Below are 13,599 nucleotides of genomic sequence, written 5' to 3'. Positions count from 1 at the left end.
ACCCCCTTAGAGGCACAGGTTTCTAAACCCAACAGTTAATAAGGGTCTACCAGGTCCACCTAGGAGCAGAGCAGCCCCCTGCAACAGATAATTGAGGGTCATAGACACAATCAGGCACCCAGACAAGGTAGTACATAGGAAAGTACAAATGGAAAGTATCAATATACAAGGATTGGATTATGGGTTATCATCAGGTGAGTGTTCTTCAGGGTCAGAGAATCTGGTCGAGTGCCAAAGAATGTATCTGTTTGCTTCCATCTCCCTAGTGAACGGTGGAGATTATGCAAGTGTGAGTTTGGGAAGATGAGTTGGAAGGCTCCAAAGTGTAGCTTTGGATGCTGGCTACAGGGCAGGATTAATCTAACAGGTTGAGAATTAGCACTCACCCAGGCTGAGAACCCTCAAACCTAAATTACACATAGATATTGGCAATGTGACATTGTTCTCGATCACAGTATAAGACCGGCATTGGTTTTATGAGCAAATAACTAGAGCATTAAATCTGTGGATGGTAAAAAAAAACTAGGCTGCCATCTTTGACAACAATCACATGTTTAAAGTAAGTTTAGAAATTCAGCAGCTATGGGCCAAATATACAACCACAATTTAGGGCATAGCCATGTACAAACCTCATTTTGTTAATCAGTAAATTTTATTGATTTGCAAAATGAGGTTTGAGACTTGTTATTAGGAAGGGTCATGCCAAGGGCATCCCTTCCTAATAGCAAATCGCATTTGTATGGATGGATGTTTTGTGACCGCAATTTCAGTCTCAAAACACTCGCAATATACCACCCACTTTAAATAGGTGGCAATCCATTTGCAAACGGGAAGGGGTCCCCAAGGTACCCCTTCCCCTTTGTGAATGGGTCGAAAAAATATTTTTTAAGGGCAGGTAGTGGTCCCAGGTACCGCCTACTGCCCTTAAAACATGAAACTGAAAAGTTTCACTTTTCTTTTTTTTTAAAATACATCCTGTTTTCCTTTAAGGAAAGTGGGCGGCATATAAACAACTACTGCTTTATTTAAAAGCAGTCACGTACATGGTTGTCTGCTGATCCCAGCAAGCCACCATCCCTGTGAGTGCTAGCCATTCCTAATGCGGTCACGAATTGCGCATGCCTCAGTCATATTAATGAGGCATGCAATTTGAAACCCCATTAGGAATCTCAAACAGTGTCTGAGACACATTTGTACATCCCAATTTGTGAGTCGCAAATTGCGAATCACAAATGCAATGCAATTTGTGAGTCACAAATTGGTGCGTCGTTCATCTGGCCCTAGGTCTATGGGGGTAAATATTAAAGTGTGGATAAAAACACTGTAAGAACATTCAGTTATACCTGAGCTAACACTCACTTGAAAGCTTGGACACATTATTTGATAGTGTACAGTGGGTCTTTTCCCATAAATCCATTGGATATAATAAATATTAATAAAGGAATACTTTCTGATGTTGCACATCTAAATTTGATGATTTGGGTTTAACGGCTGTTAAATTTCAAAAATAAGCTTTTGGAAATTTCCCAATGATCTTGTCCAATCCAGTCACTTTCTTATACTATTTCTTAAGGGCGCTTTATAACCTACACTTTTAGCAAACCTCGAGCCAACTGGCTTAACTGAAACAACTTTATGTGTGAGGGCTTTACATCATCAGGAAATTAATCTCTTAGTCTGAAAATATATGTTCTAATGCTCCGGGAGTTAATGCAATGGGCCCAAGCAAAAGGGCTACTACCCTTCTATCAAACAGGCTTTCGTGAAGGTGGGTTATTGGTGGACTGTATAGTTGTCTTCTCATACCTTGCCCATGAAGCCAGGACCCACCATTCACTGCTGCTGTTTGTTTGTTTTATCAAGAACTCAGCAGCATTCAACAGAGTTGCCCGGAACATTTTATGGCATGAGTTAGTGGATTGGAAGATGCATCCAAATTGCTACTAGCAATCATGTCCTTTTACCCCAGGACCTGGGTACGAGTTAAGTTCCTAAGGGAGATGGCCACCTCCAAGATTGACACTGACCGTAGTCTGAAACAGAGCTTTGTGCTGGCGCCACTGCTATTCAATCTTTACACCGCAGATGTAGGCCCAGCCTTAACAGAAGCCAACCTAGTCATACCTAAAATTGTAGACTGGAGACTTCCACTCATACAATATGCTGCCGATCTAGTACTGTTCAACTACGCTAAATTTGGTCTGCAAAAAGCCCTCAATGCCCTGAACATATACAATATCAGGAATGAGCTTGTGGCTAATGGGAGCTAAATAAAAGTAGACATTTTCTGGAGATATCCTAAGAAGAGGCTTACCAGTTGGGGCCATTGAGGTTGGACTGTGTTCAACATTATATCCATCTGGAAGCATGACTATGTGAAACTGGCTGACTGACTTTGCAACTAAACAAAATGAAAAGCAAAGCAATAATGGCAACATATGCCTTGTGCATATTAAAGTCAATACTTGACAGCCCCACAACTACTGCCATTCGGAGGATGGTTCGTGCCAAACTTCTCCCTTCCCTCAACTACGCTCAGCAATTATTTCCCGGAATGATGGGCACTGCCGTAGAAAAGATCCAGTGCAAAGTCTACAAGAAGTTATTCCACTTCCCATCTCACACAAGGAGTACCTTGATCAGTTTGGAATTTTGGCTGGTGCAACAAAACCAGGAAAGCTAGGCAATTCTTGCTAAATACTATTTCAGGCAACAGCTGCACCCAACAACACCATGAAGGCCATAATAAAAATAATTTTTACATCTGCAAACTAGCCCAGGTCCAATAATCTGGTGGTAGCTAAAGAATATCTACAACTCGCAGGGGAGGACTGGGACAACAATTTGATTATTTATACTTGCATTAAATTCACAATAAAAAAACAAATGTACCATTGTTTATTAGAAGAGGACATAGAAGACCTCTGTACCCGGGCTTTTTATGGCGCCACAACTGCTCAGCTCAGCCAAGTCCCATCTCCATCAAGCAGTTTAAAAGCACATTTTAAAACGAATACTTTTTGCTACATTAGTCCTGCTTCCAATCAGAGAATTGAACCCAATTCGGAAATCCATTGATAATATCAACAGTTGTAGACAATGTAACTCCAGAAGAGAATCCTTGGCACACATAATTCTCCACAGTCTGGCATTGCAACATCCCCGCTGACTCCTTGTTGTAAGTAAAGGCGCCTCAAACGACTTTAATGAGAAATAACTTTGTTTATTGAAGTTAACAGCATAGAAAAACCCGACCAGTAGTGCCCAGCTTCCAAAGACTGTACAAATCTTGAAAGAATATTAGCATTTACAATGTTCTCCTTGATTAAATTAAAAGCATTTCTTTGTTTAGTTCCCCATGCAAACATTTTCCCTTTTCTCAAGATGTTCCTCAATGGTTCCACTTTCTCTGCAATTTTTTTTACGAATTTTGCATAGTATTCCACCATGCCCATAAACGATCTGAATTTATCTTTATCATTTGGCTCTGTTACATTGAGTATAGCACTAACTAGATCATGCGTAGGTTGGATTCCATTACCACTAATGTGGTATCCTAGATAGTCTACTTCTTTGGCAGCAAAAACACATTTATCCTTGCGCAACGTTAGGCCAGCTCTAGATAGACATGACAAAACTTTATCCAAAATTGTATTGTGATCGGTGGAGTCTAAACCATATATTAAAATGTCATCATGGAAGAAGACTACCCATTCTATATCCTTGAGGATGTCTGTAATGATTCTCTGAAAAGTGCTTGCAGCCGAACATATTCCAAATGGAAGCCTTTTAAACTGGTAAGTACCCTCATGGGTGATGAATGAAGTGTATTCTTTTGAGTCTTGTTGAAGCTTGATCTGGTGGTAAGTGCTTCGTAAGTCGAGTTTTGAAAACACCTTTCCACCACCCAACCCTAAAACAATTTCATTAATGTTGGGAAGAGGAAAATTGTCCATTATTACAGCCTTGTTTAAACTCCTCATGTCCACACAGAAGCGCAAGGAGCCATCTTGTTTCTGTGTGATAACAACCGGACTTAACCATTGTGTGGCTTCCACAGGCTCAATAATATCATCATCAAGCATTTGTTTGATAATTTTCCTTATTTCACCCCTAGCAGACAAAGGTATTTTGCATGCAACATGTTTGACAGGTAAAACATTCTTCTTAAGCTTAATAACATGTTGATAGCCAATTGCTTCTCCCAATACCGTATTAAACACTTTTCCATGCTTGCTCAATAAAGTTTCTAAATCATTATCATCAGTCTCAACGCACATGACTGGTGGGTCAGCCCTGGGATCTACTCTGATATTTAAATCATATTGGTGCAACCAACCTAAAATGGCAGGACCATGAGGTGAAAAATAAATTTTGCCACGGGTAACTCTTCCTTTAAATGAACTGCATGCCTTAAAATAATCTAACACTCCAATGCTTACCCCTTGATAACCTTTCAAAATGACATCTGATGTGATTAAGTCATTTTTACTGCAAGAAGTGTCATATAATTTCTTTGGAATAATCGTGTATAATGAACCAGTATCTACCATAAGTGACAGAGTTCTCCTATTGATATCAAAAACTGCTTTCGGGCGAGACAAAACAATATTAGCAGTTTTGCTAAGATCATTATCAGATGTAATCATCATAATTTCTGTTTTCATCATCAGTTGTATCACACTCTATCATCGCAACTTTCTTAGTTGTACTTGTTCTACACATACGTGCAAAGTGCCCCCTTTTTCCAACATTCTTTTGTCAAGGCAATACAATTCTTAGAATCCTCCAAATGAAAGGGACTACCACACCTATTGCATGAACGTGTATTTTGTCTATATTTGTTTGATATTGTGGGTCTAGTATATGAAGTGGTACCTCTATTTCATGCCTTAATCTGTAGACTTTGTGTATGTTTTGTGCGTATAGGATTTACTGTCTCACTAGAATCAAGCTGTAGCGTTGCAACATCTGAAGTGTTAGCTTGTTGAATTGTTTTTAACTCTTTCATGCACCTATCACTTTCTTCAGCTACCTTTGCTTTGGTAATAGCCTCACTGAGGGAAGGATTTTTTGCAGCCCATAATTTCTCTTGAGTTTTTTTACTATAGCACTGCACAATCAACTGGTCCCTAATCATTTCATCTTGCATGTTACCAAATTGGCATTTCATTGACAATTCTCTCAATCTAGAAATGATCATCAATTGATTCATTCTGTTTTTGTGGTTGAGTATAGAACTTGTGCCTTCGCATTACAATATTTTCTTGTTTGGCAAACCTTGTATATTATCTAAATAAGGCATCTTTATAAACGTCATCTATCTCGACTGGTGGAGTTGGTAAGTATTTAAAAATTCTCTGACCTTCTTTTCCCAATGCCCGTAACAACAAAATGTAGTGCCATCTAAGGCTACAATATAATTTTCAAATGCCTCACACCAATCATCCCAATCCATGTAAGGCTCTCCTGGAACAAACAAAAACGGAACAGGCGCTTGAATGGTATTATTAACATTCATTTTGAATAGTACTATATGATGTGACACACTTTGTATTGTGTGTGTATCACAGTTGCAGAAAATGTAGCACCCTAAATAAAAGTGTGTGTGTCACAGCTGTAAATTCAAACAGATGTAGGTATCTTCATAAGGTTGTTCCAAAATGAGGCACAATATGAATTATATTTTCTTTAATCGAATTAGCACAGGAAATGTTCACCAACTTGCTTAACTTCCTAGCAGAGCATTGGTTTTCCTTGTGGGCCCACTAACTGTGCATTTCCCTTTTGATTTGAATTCTGCCGTGTATCGTCCTTTTAATACAGTCTGAAACGGTGGGGGCGCTGTATATCGCGTTAATTAGCCCAAAACATCTCAGGCAGAGAGATCGTAAGTCCCACAGTGACACCTACACGAAGATTAGAGCTTCTGCGCAATATACCTTGGTGAGATTCTGTATTTTACAGCGCTCTTGGCTTAGGAATACAAGGTTATAGATAACATACCTTGTTTGTACAAGAGTGCCGCTTTCACTCTGTACCTGAATCCTTGTCAATAGGCTGTCGGGTTTTCTATCCGTGTAACTGTAAATCGTTAGCTGCTTGTCCGTTGATGGCAGACTTCGGCAGACGATTTATTTCTCAAAATTACGGGCCCCTCTGCGTTGCGTGGGAAGAGTTGTCACCATAAAATGTTGTAAATAAAGCCGCCTCAAATGACTTCAATGAGAAATAACTTCGTTTATTGAAGTTAACAGCATAGAAAAACCCGACCAGCAGTGCCCGCCTTCCAACTCCCTCTATCGGCTACATCACAGAACCCTGGGCTCAGAGGCACGAGAATATGCTGACACAAGCCGAGCGTGAGTCACGAGCCTTGGTGAAGATTGCATATAAGATAAACAGAACACTCATACTGAGGCCTACTGACAGCGTGGGATTCCGTCGGCTAAAGAGGTCGTCCTTCTTTTGTACACCATGGAGTCAGTGGCAGACAAGGCCAAGTTTGGGAAATTTGTAATGCAAGACCGAAACTTGTTAAAGAACATGAGTAGTCTACAGCCTTCACAACTTGAGGTTCATCTCCCACTGTTGGTAACATTAAATTGGCTTGGTATTGAAGTAACAAGCATTGACTAACACTGTCGCTGGGTCTTTACAAACTACGGATCTTTTTATCTGAATAATATGGACCTCAATTTGTACATACAACTAGTACCAAATCTGCTGTGGCCCCCTATCAGCCATCATGACCGGCCTGATCTTGAGATGTCTCCCCCACAAGAATACTTATGAAGCTGGCTGCCATTTGGAAGTCACCCTATCCTAGGCACATAACATCTTAACTATAAGGCCCGTTGTTGCAACAATACTTGATCAATTCTGCTGCCTCGGCCCACAAATTGTAGACCTTTGGTACATTCTGTATGGAACTGTCACCACGTAATTGCCATTTTATCAAACATACATTTTAATGCACTGCACTTTGGCTCTATGGGTTGTGTCACCATGCCCAGTAGGATCATGAGCCATAGTCTCCTAGGCACGTGTAGCCTCTGTATACGACCCTTCATAAAGCCATCCACACTTTACAAAATGAACTTTAAAAGACACCACACTTTGCATTTATGGTTTGTGTCATCAAGCCCAGTATGACCTTGAGTCGTACTCTCCTAGGCACATCAGCACCTTATTTATGAAGTCTCGAAAATTGTTGACACTGTATCATTTCCATATATAACCTTATAATTTGTTTTCTGCACATAAAAATACACAAATTCCTTCAGGCAGTGTTCTTTGGACTTTAGCTTTAGGGGTTGTGTCATTATGCCTAGTAAAATACTGAGAAATCTGTGCCTTATAAAACACAGACCATGTGCAGTTCCTGCATATGATTCTTCATTATGTAATCTGCACTTCACATTTAGGCTTGTTATTTGGCACCTTAGCTCTATACTTTAGCTGTACACTACCAGTCAGTACACTTTACACATTAACGTCCAGAGTCCTGTGGAATTTCCTTATTACTACCTTCCGCACCATCATGACATGCTACATATATATCATTAGCATGCACTATCAAAATGTAATGATTTTAAGGAAAAAGGGGAAGCAGTTGTGATCAGAATTTTCTAATGCACTGCATTAAAGTTTTGTTTTAATCATATAGTGCTGTAAAATATGTTCTCATATAAGAAAGTTATATTATTTTAGGAGTGTTTATTGTGTTCTCTCACACTGTGGTATTTGTGTTTTATGTAACTTATAGGTTAACTAAGTAATCGTACAATAGATTGAACATTGACATCAAAGTATACCTTATTTCCTTTTTAAAAAGAGGAGACAGTGCTGTGAGTTTTCACACAATCACGTATGATGTTTCTCCACTGACCAGCTGTTGTTTTGATCACAGGGTCAGCTACAGAAAACACATTGGAAACTTCATAGCTGATCACCATGAACACCATCACTGTCTATGAAAATGGCCAGTTCAAGGGGCTCAGTAGAACATTTACAGCAGATGTTGTGAATCTGGTATTGGAGAACTTCGGAGACTGCATCTCATCTGTGAAGGTGGTGGGGCAGCCATGGCTAATGTACGAGCATCCAAACTACCAAGGAGGGTTCGTTCTTCTAGAGGAGGGAGAACATCCTTCGCTTGACATGAATGACAAGGCATCTTCTCTGAGGCTGATCACTGATGACCTGACCAATCCAAAGATCACAGTCTATGAGCATCCCAATGCCGCTGGTAGTCAAACAGTTCTGACTCAAGAGACCAATCTAATGTTTGGAAACATGAGTGATAAGATATCATCCCACAGAGTCCAGAGTGGAGCATGGCTTCTGTACGAGCATCCAAATAGAGGGGGAAGGTATATTCTAGCCAGGACTGGTGAATATCTGGCAAACTACTGTGATATTGGTTTCAACGATCAAGTATCCCATGTGTATCCTTTGCGCCGTGGGAAAGCCTCTGTGACCGCCACACTTCTGTGGGGCAAGAAAAAGATAGAGAGTGAAAAGAACATCCAGGCAGATCAGTATTTTTACGTCAACAACACAGACAGTGAGCAGGAGTTCACTGCTGCTTCTTGCAAAGAGTATGAGAAATATGTCTCCCATAGCTTTGAATTCAGCAATGAGTCTTCCATCAAGGTGGGTGCTTCATTTAGCTTGGGAGGAGTGGCCAATCTTTCAGCAGAGGCGTCCAACACCTTCTCAGTAAAGAAAGATGAGGTTGAGGCAGTCACCACGAGGAAGACAGCAGAGTTAAGTGTGCCGATGAAGGTACCACCACGCTCAAAAATAACAGTCAGTTTCATGAGCAAGGAGGTTACCATCTCAGTTCCAGTGGAGCTGAAAATTTTCCAGGGGAGTAAGACGGTGACTGAATATGGCACATACCGCTGTGAGTCTGGCACAGATATCTACATAGATGTGCAATCTGAAACCATTAGTAAATAGTAGTACCTGCCACACCTTCTTCTTGTTAGGGTCTATACCTCAACATTGATTTGCTATTTGTGCTTTTTTTTTTAAACTGAGAAATCTTTAAAGGATTCTTTTAGGTTTTCATTTTCACACACCATATTTCACAAAAGATCATTAGCTAGCAGGCAGTCGACCTGGGACCCAACTAATGCTCAATGCCATAAAATGTGTTTTTCTGGTAGGTTAACAATGAACTCTGACCCCTTACAAGAATGTCAACCAATGGCATATATGAACTGGGTCATTGGTTGTCATTGCTACATAGCAGTAAGACTGTATCCTCGAGTCAGCAAGACAAGGCTATACTTTACCTTTCAAAGGCAGTCACTGGGGTACTGATGTATGGTTGGTTGTTTACTACCTTAAGGCTGTCATTGGCCAGTGTGCGTTTATGATGCGCTTCAAGCTGACTGCGCACTTGATATATATATACACACACAAAGAAGGAGAACAGACCACTCTCGTCTTCAAAAAATCTTTCGTCTTTATTGCCAAGTAAACATCAGTGACGCGTTTCGGGCACGAATGCCCTTGATCACATATATATATATATATATATATATATATATATATCCTAAGCATCTCTGCTTAAAAGATCTCTTGCTGAAAACTTGTGCAAATCAGACTAATTCCTGCCCTAGAGCCCAATTGTCAGAGCTGCACATGTGTTCTTCATGTGTTCTTCTGCTGTCCACAGGACAGGAGCCAAATCCATACTCTGACTGTGAGTTACTGTTCTCTGGAGTCGAACATCTGTCCCAAAGCTTTAGTTGATGTACAATATAATAGATTACTGGTGCCTTGCTCAATGTATTTGTATCAGCCAGATACTGGAAGCAGGAGCATACGTCTCTGGGTGTGTAGGACCATCTCTATGGTTTTCAATATCAGAAGAGCCCCCTAGAAGAATTTGAGACCAATTCACTAAGAAGGGCCTGAAGCTGTATTCGTAGATTTACACTTACATTCAACTGTAGATTTACAGCTTTCTTGAAAGCTTACATTTTTTCAGGAATATGCATGGTCCCGGTATAGAATTTCCAATCATTGGAAGGTCATGTGACATTCACAGATATATCCCATTCCTCTGCAGTGTTACCCATAGCAGCACACTCTACATACAGAGAATATATGCCCTGTGCAAATACACATTTTTGGTTTTGTTTTCTTCCTTGGAAACCTACAATCCCAACACATTTCCAGATGATAATTCCTCTTCTCACATGGCTGATCTACAACTCTTTCCAGGCAAGAAAGGGGAAGAAGAAGAACTTGTGAATGTCCACAAACATCACTAACCATGCCTGGAATGCCCACATCCTACCCTTGATTGGAATGTGTAGCTGCAGAGTACGCCAATAGGCTAATGCCTTCCTGGAATGACTTCATGAGTTCCTGGGAGGTGCAACTGAAGTACATTAAAAAATGTCAATATTCATCCAACCAATGAGACAGTGGCATAAGAAGGTCACCGTAGGGCCCAAATGCAAGAATAAAAAATGCCCCCTTTTGTGGAAATAAAAAAGTGTGATATTTCTGGTGCAGAGTGCCCTCCTGGATCCTAGCCCCAGGTGCAATTGCACCTGCTGCTCCGTTGGTAGCTACATCCCTGAATAGAGAAACATTTAAGTGCAGCTGTGCTGGATTACTCGACTTTAGATTGTTTGCCATTGTTTCTCATTATATTACATTTTAGCTGGCTTAAATAGAATCTTTGTGTACTTTTTTTTTTTCTAAACAAATAACACCCCTTGAAATGAAATAGACAAAGTACATGTTTGTACATTTGTGTGGAATAAGGATTACTTTCTATTGTGGGTTTTCCTCCAGTATGGGAATCTAGTCAATTATCAGTGTTTTCATTTCCTGTATGATTATATCAGTTTCTGGTTGAGAACGAATAAATCACAATTTTCAACAGTTCAAGAGTGCATTTGTGTGATCACTATTTTGAATTGGAAAACTTTATTGTCACCATCACAGCCCTGATATAGTGGATGTTTACCAAAGTGCCAGGGTAGCAAAAATGACTTCAGTTACTTTGACATCTCTCCTTATTATAGCAGAGGAAATTACCACACATGAACTTTGACTCTGATGTCATCACAGGAAGTTGCTCTACCCAACCTTTGGGCCTGGGGATAATACAGGAAGTGACATCACTCAACATCAAAAAAAGTACAATAATAACATGGTAAAAATAATTATACTAAAACAGATGAAAGGTTACTCATACTACCAGCCATAAATTAACTATGGTCCTGCCATAGTAAATAAAAGCTGCAAATATTATAGACTAAGGGCAAGCAAATCATTGGCTAGCTGAACAGTCATCTTCTTCTAAAATGTGGTCCTCATATTCCCAAGTACAGCCTCAAATGCTCCATCTCACCTCAATCCTCATATTCCAAGACATTGCCCGAACTGCCCAGTTATAGCACCAGAAGAGGATTTTTGTTGGATCTGCCCTCTATCTGATCCAGTCTGGACACTGACTGCATGGGGGCAGCTCCTGGGTATAAATGTATCTGCCACAAGGTGCAGCTGCCCAGCTCACACTAGGTGCCAGATCCTCTGCATCTTCTTGTAACTACCAGTGGGTGACAGGAAACCACAGTGTCTAGTCTAGTAACAGCAGGCTTAATTTAGTGACTGAATTGTTATGCGTTAATACAAAGCCAAGGTATCCAGGTACTTATAATAGTTTGGATCTACAGTCACAACATCTGTTTGGAATGTACAGTGCACCCTCCACAATCTGAACTGTTTCCAGTGAATTGTTTAATCACATTGGCCCATATGATTGAGACGATGCGCCTTCACTCTAGAAACTGCTACTATGAATAGAAGCATTGTTCATTTGTATGAATGAAAGCTTTGTACAGTTGTAGATGAAAATATTGCTTACAGAAACATTGAGCTACCAAAATATATCAAGAAAACATAACAAAGCTACTCACAGAAAAATGTATTAAAACAAATACAATGTATTAGAGGACTAAATTGTCATAATGCAGTACAATAGAACAAAAAATATATAACACAGAAATATTACAGAACAAAATCATTATTTATCAAGATATCTATGATGGGATTCAGAGTACTAAAAATTGCTACAGGATACAATAAGGTATAGGTGATCAGTCCTCAGCGGTCACACAGTGGGGTGACAAAGTTAAAAAAAGTGTGTTAAGAAAGAAGGTTAAGCAAGGCAAACACAAAGAGCAGTGTTGTTTGATAATCATCATTCTTTTTGACATTGGCACCTATAGTCAACAGCGCTTCAATACCTCAAGAAATGAGGAATCATCATCAAGACTAAAATATGGAAGGAGTCAGAGGTACGTGTAACACCTAAAGAAATCAATAAATGGGGGAAAATGAGGGCCATTGACCCAAGAGAAAAAAAAACAGGAATCAGTACCGAAAGATAAACTTACATAGAGTGTAGCCAGGTAGTTCACATTAAAAGTAGGTATCAACCTAACACATGGGCATGTGGCCTAAAGCGTCGTATAAAATCACTTGCAAAAAATGTCAACAAGAGCCTGATAGATGTGTTTTAATTATCATAGCAAGTGCCAACAGCACAAGGGAAAAACATGACACACAGGTTGAAAAAAGGGTGACGCAGGAGGAGGCACTTACCACTGTCAAAGCCCAGTTTGCTGGAAAAGTCTAAAAATAAGGGAACATATTTAATAAAATACCCAGCGAAAAAAAAATATCAAGGAATATATCTAAAGGTGCAAAAGGAAAAGGAACTTACCCAAACTACTGATGCAGTAGTTGGCTCAAAGGCTGGACCCTAACGGTTGCACTTTTCACCCATGACTAGAGGTCGCACCTTTCAAGACCATCATCAGTTGTGCAAGTCCTGTATAGTTTCCTTCCATTTGGGGATCCCCATAGATATAGCAGAAATTCCACCCTCAAAGCCTAATCACGAGTTGCTCATAATGTTCCGACCCATGAATTAAACCCTGCTTGCACATTGGCCGGAATTATGAGTTTGAAGCTATTTAACACATCCAATATTTATCAGATACATTAAATACCTCAAGGATTATTACATTTCAGCAGGCCAAACGTGCTGACATTTTACAGGGGAAAACATACAGTAATTACTGTAGCATGCAGATTTTGGTGCATTAAACACCAAAATCAGCATGTTATTCCCCATAAACTCATTATAAGTTTTATGTATTGCACCCAATAAATAAAGTACACTGAGGTATTGTTGTGTATCAGGGGTGATAAATAAAAGCTATACTCATAATCAGGATCTGTGCAGCTTAAATACAACACAGAGTCATTCTGTGAGATAACAGTTTGTTGATGCACCAAGCAATCAAATATTAGCTCAAGTGCAGTCAAATTGGCCACTTCATCGAGTACTTCAGTACCGCAACATTTCTTGTGGATGGATAAATGTATTCCACCAATTCAGTTAATGATAGCATAGAATTGTGAGGTCATGTATCAAATAATCTGATAGTAGGTGCATTTTATCCAGGGTTGCAGGATCTTTAGCTAGCTGCACAAAAGCCTGAGTACCACAAATCTAGTGTGCAACCACAAATCTATTGTGATCCTGTTTGATCA

At 39.8% G+C, this 13,599-nt stretch overlaps 1 pseudogene; it reads left to right on the top strand.

Moving 5' to 3' along the window:
- The first annotated feature begins 7,892 nt into the window (after positions 1 to 7,892).
- LOC144768048 (epidermal differentiation-specific protein pseudogene) lies at positions 7,893 to 9,404 on the top strand (annotated as a pseudogene).
- Positions 9,405 to 13,599: the final 4,195 nt, after the last annotated feature.

Source organism: Lissotriton helveticus, chromosome 7 (assembly GCF_964261635.1).
Source record: "Lissotriton helveticus chromosome 7, aLisHel1.1, whole genome shotgun sequence".
Classification (NCBI taxonomy): Eukaryota; Metazoa; Chordata; class Amphibia; order Caudata; family Salamandridae; genus Lissotriton; species Lissotriton helveticus.
The sequence above is the reverse complement of the archived record's forward strand: the minus strand, read 5'-3'. Positions and strand labels throughout refer to the sequence as shown.